Source organism: Giraffa tippelskirchi, chromosome 6, assembly GCF_054371585.1.
Source record: "Giraffa tippelskirchi isolate mGirTip1 chromosome 6, T2T-mGirTip1v1.2.pri, whole genome shotgun sequence".
Taxonomy (NCBI): Eukaryota; Metazoa; Chordata; class Mammalia; order Artiodactyla; family Giraffidae; genus Giraffa; species Giraffa tippelskirchi.
Window position 1 is genome coordinate 139,962,494 of NC_137280.1, and position 16,388 is coordinate 139,978,881.

General features: G+C 38.8%; 1 protein-coding gene and 1 long non-coding RNA gene across 5 annotated transcripts in view; one reads left to right on the forward strand and one right to left on the reverse strand.

Annotated features, from left to right (window-relative positions):
* Window positions 1-16,388, forward strand: part of SGCD (sarcoglycan delta) — a 434,639-nt gene that overhangs the window by 35,541 nt on the left and 382,710 nt on the right. The window lies entirely within an intron of this gene.
* On the reverse strand, window positions 8,279-16,277 carry LOC145510513 (uncharacterized). The gene is made up of 3 exons (XR_014057077.1): window positions 16,018-16,277; window positions 13,328-13,452; window positions 8,279-11,015 (listed from the first exon to the last, which is right to left on the reverse strand). It is a non-coding gene; the product is annotated as an uncharacterized LOC145510513 (long non-coding RNA).

The following is a 16,388-nucleotide window of genomic DNA, read 5'->3' on the forward strand; positions in this document are numbered from 1 at the left end:
GACTGGTAATCCAATTGTGAGATGTTTCCCTTCTTTTGTGATCCTCATGTGAGCTTTCCCTACATTTTGATAACTGTGTTTCTATAGCCTGTAACTTATAAGTAATTTGAATAAATAAAGTAGGGAGAAGGATGAGATAAAGACCAAAGTAGTAAGTTTGTGTTTTTTTTTTTTTTAATTTTAGTAGTAATTAAGAAAGTTTTTGTGAGGTAAAGGTTGAAACATCAGTGTTAAATTACTCTTTGGAGAACATCAAAGAATTTTCAGTATCTATTTACACCTGGTAATTAATGGAGCATTTCGTCGATTTTTAGGAATGGAATCAGAGGAGTATAGCCATTTTCCTTTTTTTTTTTTTTTTTTAAAGATTTTGTGTTTATACTTCCTTGAAGAAATTCTTGATCTTAGTACTTAGGGCCATGCAGCAGACTGGACATTTGCTTTTTGAAGTTTAAATAAAAAGAAAATCCTGGCAAAAAGATTTTTGGACTTACTCTGAGATATTTCCCTAGAGCTTTTGTAAAGATTATAACAGTATAAATAAATTCTTGTATTAGTGAGAGCATAGCCCTAAAAATGCTTTCTTTTACTCTGGTAATGTCAAAAGTAAGTAATTATGTTGGCAATATAAAAGATCTCCTGTGTGATAAGGAAATGTAACCATAACGTAATTAAAAGTAAGGTTTTCATGTGAAAATCCAAAATAGAATAGTGGATATTTGTCTTTCCTGAATTATAGAGTTTATTTTTAATCCCTAATACCTGTGCACAGGTAGACTTTCTTGCCTTTGCTCAGGCTATTTCTTCTCCTCAGGCTGCTTTTCTCCATTTTCTGCCTGGTACAACTCCTCCCTGATGCTCCTATAGCTCCATTTGTCTATTTATTATTTTACTGATCGCTCCAGTTAATAATTTTTACATGTGTCTCCCAGGCAGCGTGAACTTTGATAATAGCAGGAGTGGCATCTCTTTTCTTTGGGTCTTTGTTCATCACTCTTGAGAGGGGCTATTGGCACTTGACTCGTGAGGATTACATAAACCAGTGTTAGTGCATCAAACGGGCTCAATTTAAAATTGAAATATAGTTGATTTACAATGCTGTGTTAATTTCTGCTGTACAGCAAAATGATTGAGTTATACATACGTATGCTTTCTTTTTCACATTCTTTTCCATTATGGTTTATCATAACATATTGAATATAGTTCCCTGTGCTATACGATAGGACCTTGTTGTTTATCTTTTACATATAATAGTTTGTATCTGCCAATTCCCGACTCACAGTCCATCTCACTCCTACCTACCTCCAGGCAACCACAAGAATGTTCTCTGTGTCTGTGATTCTGTTCCTGTTCCAGATAAGTTCATTTGTTTCATATTTTAGGTTCCATATATAAGTGACATTATATGGTATTTGTCTTTCTCCTTCTGATTTACCTAATATGATAATTTCTAAGTACATTTGTGTTGCTACAAAAGGGATTTCATTCTTTTTATGATTGAGTAGTATTCCATTGTGTTTTTTTACCACATCTTCTTTATCCATTCATCTTTTGATGGACATTTTGGTTGTTTTCATGTGTTGGCTATTGTGAATAGCGCTGCTCTGAATATGAAGGTGTATGTACCTTTTTAAATTATCTTTTTGTCTAGGAGTGGGATTTCTGGATCTTGTGGTAACTCTATTTTTAGTTTTTGAGGGACTTTCTATAGTGGCTGCACCAGCTTACATCCCTGCCCACAGTGTAAGAGGGTTCTCTTTTCTCCACACCTTTTCCAGCATATCTTATTTATAGACTTTTTAGTGATGGAGAATGGTTCACTTTTTAATATTTGCAGTAAGCACCAGGAAATTAAGCTTCTGAATTGTGATTTTAAGTTTCAAAGATGATACAGGTTAATTTCCAATCTATCGTAGGGGTCTAAGATAATATGTTCTAGAATATTGGAGCACATTGGCTTCTACTTCTAAATTAGAATCTATAAACATTTTTTTGAACTTGAACTTACTTTATATAAAAACAGAATTCAGAGAAGTGTTTTAAGTGGGAGAGAAAGGGAGGTATGATCGGAGTTGTAGTCTAGATGCTTGCTCATGTAAGGATGCAATATAATGGAGAAAGTGTCTCAGAGTTTAAGGCTCTAAAAGGTGTCATAAATCTGTCCTTAAGTCCAAGGGACCATAGTTGTCATTTGTCAATATGCATGTTCTGTGATGTTTTTATTTCATATTTCAAAAACTTTAATGTAGAAAACTTCTATATTGTAATAAAATAGAAGAAGACTGAAGCTAAGGCAGTAGAATGAAGAGTAAATATTCATAAGACATTTAAAAGATGGAAGTAACATACCTCAACCTCAACACTTGTTTGGATGTGAGTTGTTGAAGGATTTGAAGATAATTCTGGAATACTCCAGGTTCTTGATAGTGAGATGGTTGGATGGTGGGACAAGAAGAACAAGATGGAATTCATTATCTTCCCACTGAAATTTAGCTGAGATTCATGTATCCCTCTCATTCCCTGTTTGGGGCTGTTTTTGTTATATTGACATAGTTTGATGTGAAGTTAATGTATAGAACCTGAAAGATTAGAGGGTGAATGTGGTGGAGAATATGAACTCAAACCTAGATAACTGTGATATTACACAAATCTGGCTTCTCAAGTATGTTTTATCTGGCAGGCTCAATAGTGAGATGTCTATGTAAATGTATATTGAGAGACAATTCACTCTGAATGTTATGTGAGTTTGGGCAGCAATATGATATTAAGGTAATAATCTATATAAAATAGGCTATTTCCTGTAGTTAAATTGATGGCCAAAGTTGAGAGTTCTTAAAGATTTACCAAACCAAGTACTTACTGAGGTGAGAATAATGCCATTATTAGTCATAATGGGTAATTTTGTAACAGTAATGCTTTTGTGCAAATAGAGCTGAAGTGTCAGAAAATTGGTCTTTCCCTGGATGGTGAAAATATATTCTCCATAAATCACAGTATAATGCATATCCCTTTAGAATTATAATCTATTCCACAAATATTAACTTACTGACAGTGAATATCTTGAGAAAGAATGAGGTGTTCACCATGTTGCATTGGTGAATGTGGGGTGTATGAACACAGGAAATCCAATGTGATAGGAGTGAAGCAGTTTCTGTGAGGATTCTGGATGATTGTCAAGAGGAAAGACTGATTATTTGGTATACCTGGAATGTTTAGTAATTTGGGATTTGGAAAAGTTCACACCTTAATCAAACCCTCTGAGTAATGACAAACCAAGAGTGATGTCATCTGCAAGTGTTTCTGAGGACTCGGCAGTTTATCCAATATCGGACATCCAGAATTTTCTATGTTGTCAGATTTGCATTCTCTGCGGTCCCCAAGGGTTATGTTGAAAGAGTCCTTCCATTATAACAATCTGGACAAACACCCAACCAAGTTTTATTTGTCCCAGATGTAAATCAGAATAAAAATGAATTTTTTTCTCTGCTTTTAGCAGATTACTCTGCTGTTCATTATTAATCAACTCAGAATTACAGTCTCCTCCTCTTTTCCTGTGTTTTCCCCTACTTAGAGGAGTGTTTAATTTACCTATGTTGTAAACACCCATAGGTTCACCTCTCGTAGTTTATCACACACTGTGCTTTACAAAGAAACTAGTATTATTTATTAAGCATATGCTTAATATGTGCTAGTCACTGCTTGGCAGTTAAAAAAAAATTATCTTGTTTAATTTTCCAAACAACCCTACCAATGACCAATGACCTCTCCCTTCACTGCTTCCACCTTTTGTTATAGTCCCTTGTTATGTTTATATAAACATTTAATACAAACTGAATAATGCTATCTGTGTCATAGGTTGGTGTGTAGACTCTGAGTTAGCACCTGACCTGTAGGAAGATTTCGTGTTGGGAATAGAAAATCAGAGGAGACTCCACTCAGGGCAGTGGTTAGGGGCTGAGACTCAGGACAAAGACGCTCTATGTTCGCATCTGAGTTCTGCTACTTTGGCAAATTTTTCAACCTCTCTGTACTGCCGTATATTGGGAGTAATAGCAATACCTACCTGTTTATATGATTGTTTGTGAAGAGTGAATGAGGTGATAAATGTGAAGTGCTTAGAAAAGGAGCTTGTTCCAAAGTAAATGCCTTCTGTTAGTGTTTGCCATTATCATCATCTTCATTTACTGAAGGCTCATTTTGCATCAGGCTCTCTGCCATTGCAACTTATAAATATCTAACTTAATCCTTATATGGATTGGTATTATGATACCAATTTCACAGGGAGGAGAGAAGCTCAATAACTTGATTTGGGATCACACAGCTAAAAAGTGGCAGAGTAGAGGTTTGAATCCAAACAGTCTTAGTCTGGAATATGGTTTATTCATCTCGCTGATGTATTGTGGGGCAGTGCAGAAATCCCTAGCATGAGTGTCAAGGAACGGGACACCTAGTAGGCTACGAACTACATCACCTTTTCCTTCTGGCACTCAGTACAGAAAGGAATGCAATGAACTAGGTGTCCTTTAGGACTGCAAGGCATCTTCCTGTTTGAACACTACAGTTTTGTCTTTGGAGCTTGGCCTTGACCATGTGAAATCTCTCTCTGTAGAGGGCTGCTGCTTCTACCATTGTATTCCAGCAGCCCAATCCAAATAACTTGGCCTCAGAGACCTCCCAAAATACTGCAGTACTGATTGTCTACAGTGTCATTTAGCACAAGTGCTTATTAGTGGCAAAGCTTTAAAAGCTTGATTTCCAGTGAGTGTGAGATCATTCATTATTAGATGAAATAGGAACCTTGATCCACCTCTTCAAACATCCTCATCTTGCAGTTGATTGAACCAAAGTAGATGATGAAGTTGCCTGACCCAGCTTTAGCGTCCCAACCATACTGGGAACTCCTCAGGAGCAGGGATTGTGTTATATTCATATTTATATCCATGGACCAGTGCCTGGTATGCAGTCAACTTTCAATGTGTGTTTGTTAATTGTCAAACACATTTGAGTGTTTTATATAGACCACATGTATGAGATGATGGATGTCAAGTACCTGGTCCGTGCTGGGCACACAATATGTCCTAGATAAATTGTAGCTAACTATACTAGTGTTTAACAGATCCTCTAACTTCTCTTTCTCTTTCCACTCATTAAAATTACAAAATCCAAACCATTGTATCTGTGATTAAGAAGAGAATGTCCATTTGTTTAATAAAAAGTAAAACAGAACTTACTTTGTAATGTTCCTGTATAATCTCCATAAAAATTCCTATGAGGTAGACACTGCTACCTCATGCATATTTTACAAATGGGGACGAGGAGGTTCCAAGAAGTGCAATAACTTGTCCAAGGTCACATGGTCAGTGAGTGCTGAAGCTGAGACTGGGTCACAGGAGTCTGGCTTTTGAGCCTGCACTCTTAATCAGCACACTATGCTGCCCATTTTCCAAGTGCTATTTTTCATGAAGACAGATTGAATTTGTTCAGTGCAATGTCTAAAACATGATTTATTTACCCTAAAGTAAGATAAAGATCCACTGAGGGTCAGAGGAAGGCATTCTAATACTTGTAAATTGGACACAGTATAAAACAGTAAAAGCCAGAGAGAATGGGCAGTGAGTTCCATAACTCAGAACACTGACACATCATCTGTTTGGAGAAGGCTCGAGGAGCCATGACCCAGTCAAACTAACTCAAGCAGAGGGGAGTGAGGATATACTTGCAGAGGGAACAGGACAGGGGGTCTCCTGGTGCATGGGTGGGTCTCATGGCCCTGGGACACAGAGTACTCTTAAGAACCAACAGCAGTGTTGAGGATGCCCATCCTCTGATTTTACTGAACCATGTGGCCTTGGTATTGCTCTGAAACATTTGCTTCTGTTGGCAGGCCAGGATCCCTCTACCTTTGTGGGGCTACCAGTTACCTCCTGTGTTTATCCAAGTTTCCTGCTTCCTGGCATCTTCAACGTGTGTGCCTTTGACCTTTTGTTTGTAATGACTTTCCCCTCTGCTCCCACCTCTCCCCACCCTAGTCTCCTCCTGTTACCCACTTGAAATTCCGGAGAGGGAACTGCACTGGCTTAGCAGATTGTTCACATCACGTTGTACTTGTTTGTTGTGCATGGACCACATGAGATGTCCCATCAGCTGTGGCCTGGGAGGGTAGAATCATTTAGTCAGTCCTGCTCATCAAGCAGCTGGGCCAGGACTTCCTCCCATAAGGTCAGAAATTCGCTTGAAAATCACACCTATATTTGATCTTCCATACACAGTGCTCTTTTTAAGCTTTTCTCTGATTTCTCAGATTTTCTCAGAAGTACTCCCAGATAAACCTGACAACTCCCTCTTTTGTTTTTGCTGTACCTGGTGTCCTGCAGTGGGGAGATATGCAGTACTGCATTATTTTATTTTCCTGTTTCCCCTACAGAGACGGTAACCTTAAACTATTCACCTTTATAGTGACAGCTTTCAACAACTTGCTTAGTATATAGTAGATATTTAGAATGTTTATTGAATAAATGAATGTGAAAAATTTATGAATAGCCTATCACTTTAAATTAGTGTGTAAAGATGGGTTAATAGAGCTTTATATGGCTTTTAAAATGAAGTATTAGTTGATTTATTAAGGTAGACAGACCATAAATGAGATGAGTGCTTGAATTTGATTATGAAAAGGTATTTTTAATACATACACTCCCTCCTGTGTATCAACTACCTGCTACATTTTAATTACATAAGTCAGGAGTGTGAAATAGACAAGAAACAGGAGAAATCATCCTAGCTAATACACAGATTTGCTCAGGAAATGGGAGAAAATGATATTATTGGCTTTAGCTGTATCTTTCACTTAACATTGTTAATGAATGTATTGTGAATAGCAATTGCTTCAGCTCTGATGCCAGTGTCACTTGAGAACTTGGAAAGGCTTTTTATATTGAGAACACTGTGTTTCCATCTCTCAGTGCTCTGTCTCTGGAGGTTAATTTTTCATCCATTAGCTCAAATTCATCAAGCTGAAAAATGACCACAATGTTATTTTTAAGGTGGCATTAGCATTGTAATGCAGAAAAACACAGGACAAAAATCCACTCTGTTCCATGAAAGTCCTGGGATACAGCTCTGCCATGTCCTGTTTAGTTTGAAGCTTACTGTGTTTTATACCTTTTGCAAGAATGTAAATCCTCAAGGATGATTTTAGTCCTTGTAATTACTGCAAAATGCTATAAAACAAGCTTGTTACAAATTTGTACAATTTATTGGGTGCTTTTGCTACAGTTCGATTGGTATTTCTTAAGCACATTGTGCAGCACTGTGGTTTTTCTGATCATTAAAGATTATAATAAAGAAAATCCTGTACTTTAATAGAGTATAATTTACTAAGAAGAAAAAACATGTGAAATTTTAATAAGTTCCCCTAAGTGACAGACTTTTTAAGGGAGTGTGAAAGAAGAAATTAGTCAGAGGTAGAAGGCCCTGGGAGGCTCCTTAGATTGAGGCTTAAAGGATAGAGAAGGACCTTTCGAATGGTGTTTAAAGCAGAGAAAGCACTGTGACTGTAGCCTGGATGCAGGGATGTTAAACTCGGATCACCTCGGATACTGTAGTTCCTTCCAGTGTTGAGAGGCCAGGCCTCTGGGGAGAGGAGTGGGTGGGGAAAGAGGAGAGCAGGTGCTGATGCTAGTCAAGTTCGACAGGATGCAAATTATAGATACTCTTCAGGGGTCAAACGGGAAACTTGAGTTCCAATTATAAACAAATCACTGTGCAACATTAACTTATTGTTTGGATAATATTTATGACCTTTCCCACTTATTATCTTCTTCATACACTCAAAATTCACTTTATTTGTGATTCTAGAATTGAGAAAAAGCACGTCAGAAAAATCTCTCTGGATTTCTGTCTTCTTCCATCACATATAGCTGCTCACAGAAGGAAGTTTTAGTTCTTTTTTGGTCATGCAGCTGTGAACTCTGAATGACTCTCAGAAATCAGAAGTGCAACCACATTATGGGGATCTCTTTTAGCTTCATGAATATTCTAAGGAGTCACTAGCTACAGAACCAGCATCTGTGTTATAAGAATCATGGTTTAGTTGCCTTTTGAATACTTTTCTGCCTTCACTAGGCCACATGTGAATCATCTAACTAAATAAGGAGTTGCTTTGTTAAAAATGGAGTTAAAGAATAGAAAAAATTCTCAGGAGTATAGCCTTTATATTTAATGGTGAAACTTTCTAACTGGAATACCAGTATGGTTGAAAGTATGCATATTTGCCAGCTTTTAATTATTGGTCAGCTTTATTAAGTGGAAAAACTTATTAGCATCTCATAACACTTGATTTGCTAATAGTAGATGTTGTATTGTTACAGGATGAGTTAGTGAGTGGAACTTGAGGACAATTTAAGCCTTTTTCAGTAGAAAACAATAGAGCACTGCATCCTTTCATAGCCACTTCCTAAGGACCTAATGTGATGGAGTCCCAATGTGTTGTTCCCTACACACGCACACACACACAGGTTAAAAAAATCCATAAAATTGTTACTATTACAATTTTATGTAATAGTCATCACTGTATTTCAACAAGTGTTTTTAAGTGACTACTACTTACCAAGGGACACAGTAAGAGAAAATAGCTCCATTCAATCCTCATAACCACTGTTATGTTTGTAAAAGTTCTTGACTCCTTAGAACATTGGTTCATGTTTGTTGCATTACCTGAGTCTCGACCAGCATCCCCATGGGAGAGACATAGCAGGGATAATGTAATTTTACCCTTTTGATTGAAGGGACAACTGGGGATCAATGATCTGCTTAAGGGCCCATGCCTAATAACTACTACAATCAACCTTCCAACTTTAGAATAAACAAGAATGAACAGTGAGTTGTAGAGCTTTGCCTTTTGCAAACTCAGGCAAGTCTTGAGTCAGTGTCTATCGGATGTTCGGTAAAAGACTCGGTACATTCTCATTCCTTAGCTAGCCATTGTATCTGGTTGGCCAATGGCAGGGAGTTTTGATCATTAATGCACTGTCTGTAGTTGGCCACGTTAAGTTAGCTTGTTTTCTCTCTCTGAAATTTCTCTTAATTCTAAGTTTAAAAAAAATAGTGCGCTTCCTAAAATTCAAAGATAGAAGGAAATGATCCTTTGGGTCACTTGGTCACTCATTGACTTTAACCAGCTTCATGTCATACATAGTTGGTTGCTGTTTTAGAAGTGAATGCTTTTTGGTTCACATGAGCAAATTTTTATTTTCTTAATTGAAACCTGCATTGCAGTTCTTGGCAAGGAGGTTTCCATGAGAGCAGGGATAATTTGCATCTTGTTCATTCACTGGTGGAGAACTTCTGATGTTTGTGATTTTCTTTGAAAAATAGTTTCCAGGTCCCAATTAAGTGACTGGTTTCTATTTGAAATCTTCAACTCTACGAATCTCTTGTCAGTCTAGTTACCAACTGTGACAACCTAATGAATAAGTAACATTTACTCAACAAATGTTTATTGAACTCTTCCTGTGGGCGAAGCACTATACTAGGTGCTGGAGGTACAACAGTGAACAGAAGTAAATGTGGGCCTTCCTCAGAGAGAGTTTGCTATCTAGTAGGAGAGACTTGATCATATGATTGAACAAATAAATGTAGAAATGCCACTATAATGAGTGGATGCTGTAAGAATGTACAGAGGGGATGACTTGGCATAATCAAGGAGGAGGTTTCCAAGACAAGACAATTGTATAAATGCTAAAAATGAAATTGAAGAGTGGAGTAAGAGGTGATGGCAATCTAGTATGTGGATCCCTTGAATATCTGATACAGTAGTCTCCACTGGGAGAGAAGTTGGGCAGTGGGGAGAGGTGGGATGATGAGGCAGATGGAAGAGGATAGTGGAAGGTGACTTTGCCTTGCTGTACTATTTTCTAGTGACATTTTGCAAGGAGAATGTACTTAGGTAATACTTGTGAGATTCAAAAAACTACAAATAATGAGCTAAAATGAAAAAAAGAAGAAAATCATAAAAAAGAAGTTAGAATGTGTCATCATAGTTGCTTTCTTTAAGGACCACTTGGCTACATTGTGGTTGAATTAGGGACCTCATCTGTAAGGATAAATACAGACTGTAATTCCTCACACTTACTACAAATACTTTCTGTATTAGAAAAAGGGAGGTTATTTAGAACAAGTCTTTTGCTTTTTTTAATTACTACAAACAGAATTTGACCACTCATAGGTACATTAACTCCTGTATTCGCATATAGATTATTGTTATCAGCAGGGTGACTTGTAAGAGCTTATTCTGTGCTGGGCATGATACTGAGCACCTCACATGGGGTATATTATTTCATCCCTAGAAGACGGGTCCTTTAACTCTCTCCCTTTCCCAAATGAGTAAACTGAGGCTTCAAAGAGTGGTCAAGTTATTTTCACCTGGTTTCAGTAAATGACAGAGCTGGAATATGAAGGGAAACATGAGCCCCAAACTCCTAACAACTGCATCATACACCCTTCCTCAGTACTCTCCAGGCTGAGAGATCACTGTCTGTTCCTCAGAGCCTCCAGTCCCCATTCTTGTGGTATAAGCGGGATGGCTCCAAGAGTCAGCAGCAAGGGCTCATGAAGGAGCCCTTGATAGTGTGCGTGCGTGTGTGTGTGTGTGTGTGTATGTATCAGCAGTATATATACTGCTGATGGTCTGCAGTATACCTACTCTGATTTTAGAACCTTCTAAGTGTCCACACATTCAGGTGAATACTTCTTACTCCCAGCTGGAAGTATGCTTCCTACACAATATATTGAGAAATTCTCTTTGCTGTTTTCTAATGGACCTTATTCCCTTCTTTCATATTGTACAAATCTCTTACTGAGCTTTAAGAGGTTCAGAGGCCTCACATCAGCAGACTTAAATATGTAGGAGTAAATCCTTCCAGTCTAGACTGCCAAGCTTCTTCACTCATTTTCCATCATGCTGTCATTGTCCAGAGTTGTTATGAAGTCAGGCTGCCAGCTGATGCTTTGGAAGGATCCTGACGTGTGAAAAATATGATGTTAGAGAAGTGGGAGGTGTGGTTTACAGGTTCTTGAGAAAACAGACCTGGGTTCAAACCTCAGCTCTGCTCCTGGTGAGCCAGATGATTGATATTGGACAAGAAGCTTAACTTCTTTGAGCTTCACTTTACTTGTTTGTAGTAATGCGATTCAGGCGTTGTGTTAAAGGTTGGAGTGAACCAGAACACAGAGTGTGGTAGACACCCAGTGAATGCTTACTGTTACTATTGTCAACTTGGACACTTAGAGAAGCACCTTGCAAAGAGGAAAAGAGGACTCAATTGCAGAAATTCAGCACAGCTCACTTAATTCATAAGCTCACTTGTAAAGAAGTGACTAATGGAGTCTTAAAAGCATATTTAACTTGGGTGTGGCTGAAAAATCATCTATGCTACAAGAATTACAGTCACTCCAGGACTTTTTCTGAATGTATTATTGCTGACTGAACTTGAAACAGAACTGTGTGAAACACAGGAAACAATAACCAATTCAGAGAATGAGAGGCCAACTACTTAATAAACAAAATATGAATTCTGATATGTCCTCTGAAAGATGTGGCACTGCGTAATTGGGCATGGCTTGCATCAGACACACATCAGCATGTGTCTCTGGAGAAGTGAAGTTTAGAAGAAACCTAAAGCATGGGTTGTGACAGCCTAGAAGAACTGAGGGGGATTCTAGACATAGGGAGAGGCAAGTTCAAAGCTTCAGATGGGGAGAGGGCATGGAGTAGTCAGTCCCCTGTAGAGGTATGAAGAGAAAGTCTCTCTTCAGCATGGATTGTAGGAGGGCACAGCCTCGTAGGGGCAGTGAGAGGGCCTGCACTTGGGCATCTGCTCTGCCCTGGGTCTTCTATGAAAAGCTATTAACAGCTGTTCCTGATCTGTATGCTTTGATGCTTGCTTCAGGTGGTTCAAAGGTCTCACCCTTGTGAACCTCCTGTGCCTGTAGCTTGGCTATTCAATGCCAATATCCCTATCAGTCAGGAAGATTGATTCTCCAAACGTCCTATAAATATTGGTGATGGTTTGACAGGTGCTAACATCATTGGCTAGCTTATGAGGTGGTACCATCATAGAAAACTTTTCAATAAGGGACACACTGGAGAATAATTTATGAATATACATTTCATTTGGTTTATTGCAGAGTCCATAGTCTGCAAGTATTGTAAATGGGCTCCACTATCTAATCAGGGAATTATAGCAATCTATTAATTGCCATTTCTGATTATTTGCATTTAATTAAGGGGTACTCTTGAGAAAATGAAGGACAGCATAACCTCAAACTATAGCTTTACATCTTGGATAATTGACTATAATTTCTGTCTCTAGAACTTTCCTAAATTGTTTATTTCTCCAGATGGTTCCTAAAATCTGTGATTTTACCTCTTTCCTTTCAGTGGATGACCAGGGGTTTCTCATAAAAGCTTACATGGTTTAGCTTTCTCAACTAAATTAAAGCTTAATTAGCCCAAAATCCAAATTTGTAATGTGTTTATAAAATTTATACAAGCATAATTAAGTTCACTTAATTGCATAAATAGCTTTCCCATGCAAATAGTCATCTTTTATCTTCTGACCTCTAAATGTCAGCTTTCAGGTTATCTGTGTTTCTAGTCATCCCTGGTAATGTGAAATCAACTTGCATAATTCTAAAAGTATTACTCTTTCCTTTGATTTATGACTTTTATCATGGAAGTCAGTGATTACCTCGGCAACCGGTGTTTCACGTTTTGAAAATGTAATGAAAAAAGCGTACTAGAATAGCATTGCTTTTGTTGTGATGGAAACCCAGAAGAAAAATTAGATAAATGATTCTGATACATTCTCCTAAGCCCACTGCTTCTCAGAAAGTTACCTAGGCTTTTTTAGTCTATTTGAATGACAGTTCAAATTACATTGATCAGCAGCATGTCAAAAAGAATAGCTATTATTTTTTTTAAATGTCCTGATATTTCCAGGATTTCTCTTCCAGAGAAGAGTGATGACTTTACCATACACTGAGAGTGATTCTCTTGCCACAGAAGCTGTTCCCTTTGCAGAAGTCTTTAGAAAGCCGTTTGTAATATTAAGAAATTATTCTGTAAAAATATACCTTCTCAGTTGACTGGAAATTAAACTTTCTTATAGTTTCCTCATTGTTTCCTTAAAAAGTCTTGCCTATACATTGAGGGTGGTGCAATTCTCCCCTTTTCTCTCTGTTCATTTTCTATAAGGGTGTGGTTATTGCTTTTGGAGCTATTTTAGAAGACCCAGAAGCTTGTTTCCCAGGAGCACCAAGCAAAACTCACCATCTGTCTCACTGGCCCGAATGGTGTCACATGCCCATCTCTGGACCAGTAGTGGTGGCCAGGGAGCAGGATTATGATCATTGGCTTGGACATGAATCACAAGTCCCATGCTGAGTACACAAGGCCTGTGCAGGGAGGTAAGAAAGCAGAATAAAAATGAAGGTCATCCCAAGTGAAGTGATGAGGATGGTTGGAAGGCATCACAGGTTCATCTCATGGTGCTGAATTTACTGCATTTTTCTGCAATGATAATAGCAGAAGCTCCAAGAGCCTCTTGACTTTAGAGTGACTTTTGCTTCAACATGGTCAGTGTACGTGAATTTTGAATCTGAAAAGTGCTCTTCCTGCTATATTTCTCCAAGGTTCATTAACAACCAGTATTATAGAGCCAATTCAAAGGGAACATGTTTTCAGTGACTATCTTATTATTAGCTTCAGGGCTACATTTTTTAAAATGCATAATGAAATCCATGGAATATTTCAAAAGAATGTGGCACTTTGCAAAATTGGCTTTGGGGGATGTGCATGGCTTAGAGTTGGAATGAAAAGTGTATGGTGATTGCATGAATTGAAAAACCTTTGGTCCATCTCTGGGCTGCAGCTAGCCATAAGCAGTTGAAAAAAAAATCCAGATTGTGCATAACTTTCCAAGGATCTGTAAAGATTCGGTATCTTCTTAGTCTTGTACACAGACTCTAGGAAGGTCATTTTCCCCTATATGTGTGAAGACAGCCTTCCTACCTTTGTGGGAGTTTTGCTCATTTCAGAGGATAAGAAATCGGAAGTGGCTATTGTTAGCGACAGGGCAGTGCTTCAAGAATAATGAGAGTCACTGTTCCTTCTCCCTAAGGATTGCTAGAGCAAAAGTATACACATACTTGGTAGCTTTTCTAAAGAGCAATCATTATATTTTCTTTCCAGAGCCAAGTGAAATCTCATCATTATTAAAGTCAGGGTGCTTGAGTTATGGTCTGGGCTTTGTTACAAGCTCTCAGACCTTGGGTACACTACTTGTCCCCTCTGGGCATCCTGGTACATGCTGATAAAATGGAGAGCCTCAGAAACACATAGAACCAAGTTATATCTCAGGTAGTTTTTATCTTAGGAGTTGTAAACATCTGGAAGGGGGAAATGGAGAAAAGGGACTTGAGGTTTTAAAAATTGTGTCTTCCTTAGCCTCTATTAAGGATGCACTTAAAATCTCTTAAGATAAAACAGAAAATGAGAAATTATTCCATCATCAAACTAGGAATTACAGTCAATCTCTCAGCAAACTCTTGGAAAAATTTTCATGAACCTTTAAGTTTTATGGAATTGCATCTAAGTGCACAATTAAAGACACTGTGTGTTCAGCCATCAGAAATACAGAATCCTCCCCTCTTTAGAAGTTTCTTTCAGTTAAGTTCAGTTCAGTCACTCAATCGTGTCTGACTCTTTATGACCCCATGAACCACAGCACAACAGGCCTCCCTATCCATCACCAACTCCCAGAGTTTACTCAAACTCATGTCCATTGAATTGGTGATGCCATCCTACCATCTCATCCTCTGTCGTCCCCTTCTCCTCCTGCCCCCAATCCTTCCCAGCATCAGGATCTTTTCAAATGAATCAGCTCTTCACATCAAGTGGCCAAAGTATTGGAGCTTCAGCTTCAACATCAGTCCTTCCAATGAACACCCAGGACTGATCTCCTTTAGGATGGACTGGTTGGATCTCCTTGCAGTCCAAGGGCCTCTCAAGAGTCTTCTCCAACACCACAGTTCAAAAGCATCAATTTTTCGTCACTCAGCTTTGTTTATAATCCAACTCTCACATCTATACATGACTACTGGAAAAACAATAACCTTGACTAGATGGACCTTTGTTGGCAAAGTAATGTCTCTGCTTTTTAATATGCTGTCTAGGTTGGTCATAACTTTCCTTCCAAGGAGTAAGTGTCTTTTAATTTCATGGTTGCACTCACCATCTGCAGTGATTTTGGAGCCCAAAAAAATAAAGTCTGCCACTGTTTCCACTGTTTCCCCCTCTATTTGCCATGAAGTGATGGGACTGGAGCTTTAAGCCAACTTTTTCACTCTCCTCTTTCACTTTCATCAAGAGGCTCTTTAGTTCTTCACTTTCTGCCTGCCATAAGGGTGGTGTCATCTGCATATCTGAGGTTATTGATATTTCTCCTGGCAATCTTGATTCCAGCTTGTGCTTCTTCCAGCCCGGCATTTCTCATGATGTACTCTGCATATAAGTTAAATAAGCAGGGTGGCAAATATACAGCCTTGACATACTCCTTTTCCTATTTGGAACCAGTCTGTTGTTCCATGTCCAGTTCTAACTGTTGCTTCCTGACCTGCATACTGGCAGTATTGCCTTTTCATACTGTTCATGGCGTTCTCAAGGCAGGAATACTGAAGTAGTTTGCCATTCCCTTCTCCAGTGGACCACATTCTGTCAGACCTCTCCACCATGACCCGTCTGTCTTGGGTGGCCCCACATGGCATGGCTTAGTTTCATTGAGTTAGCCAAGGCTGTGGTCCATGTGATCAGATTGGCTAGTTGTCTGTGATTGTGGTTTCAGTCTGTCTGCCCTCTAATGCCCTCTCTCAGCATCTACCGTCTTACTTGAATTTCTCTTACCTTGGACATGGAGTATCTCTTCACTACTGCTCCAGCAAAGCGCAGCCGCTGCCCCTTACCTTGGACGTGCGGTAGCTCCTCTTGGCCGCTGCTCCTGACCTTGGACGTGGGGTAGCTCCTGCGCCGCGCAGCCAAAATTTCTTAGGAGATGCTTTAACTTTTACTTGTATTTGGGCCCTGAATGCAAAATCTAGTATCAGTAGCAGCTGGTAAGATGAACATTTCCTCTTATTTTCTTTGTGGTTGCCATTTTTAGACAGTCTGCTTTTCAGTTCTCTAACCCATGGGTCCCCATGGTACAAGTACCAGTCCACGGCCTGTACGGAAGTGGGCCACACAGCAGGAAGTGAGCAGTGAACAAGTGAGTGAAACTTCATCTGCCAACCGTCATTGCTCTCCATCGATTGCATTACCACCTGAGCCATCCTCC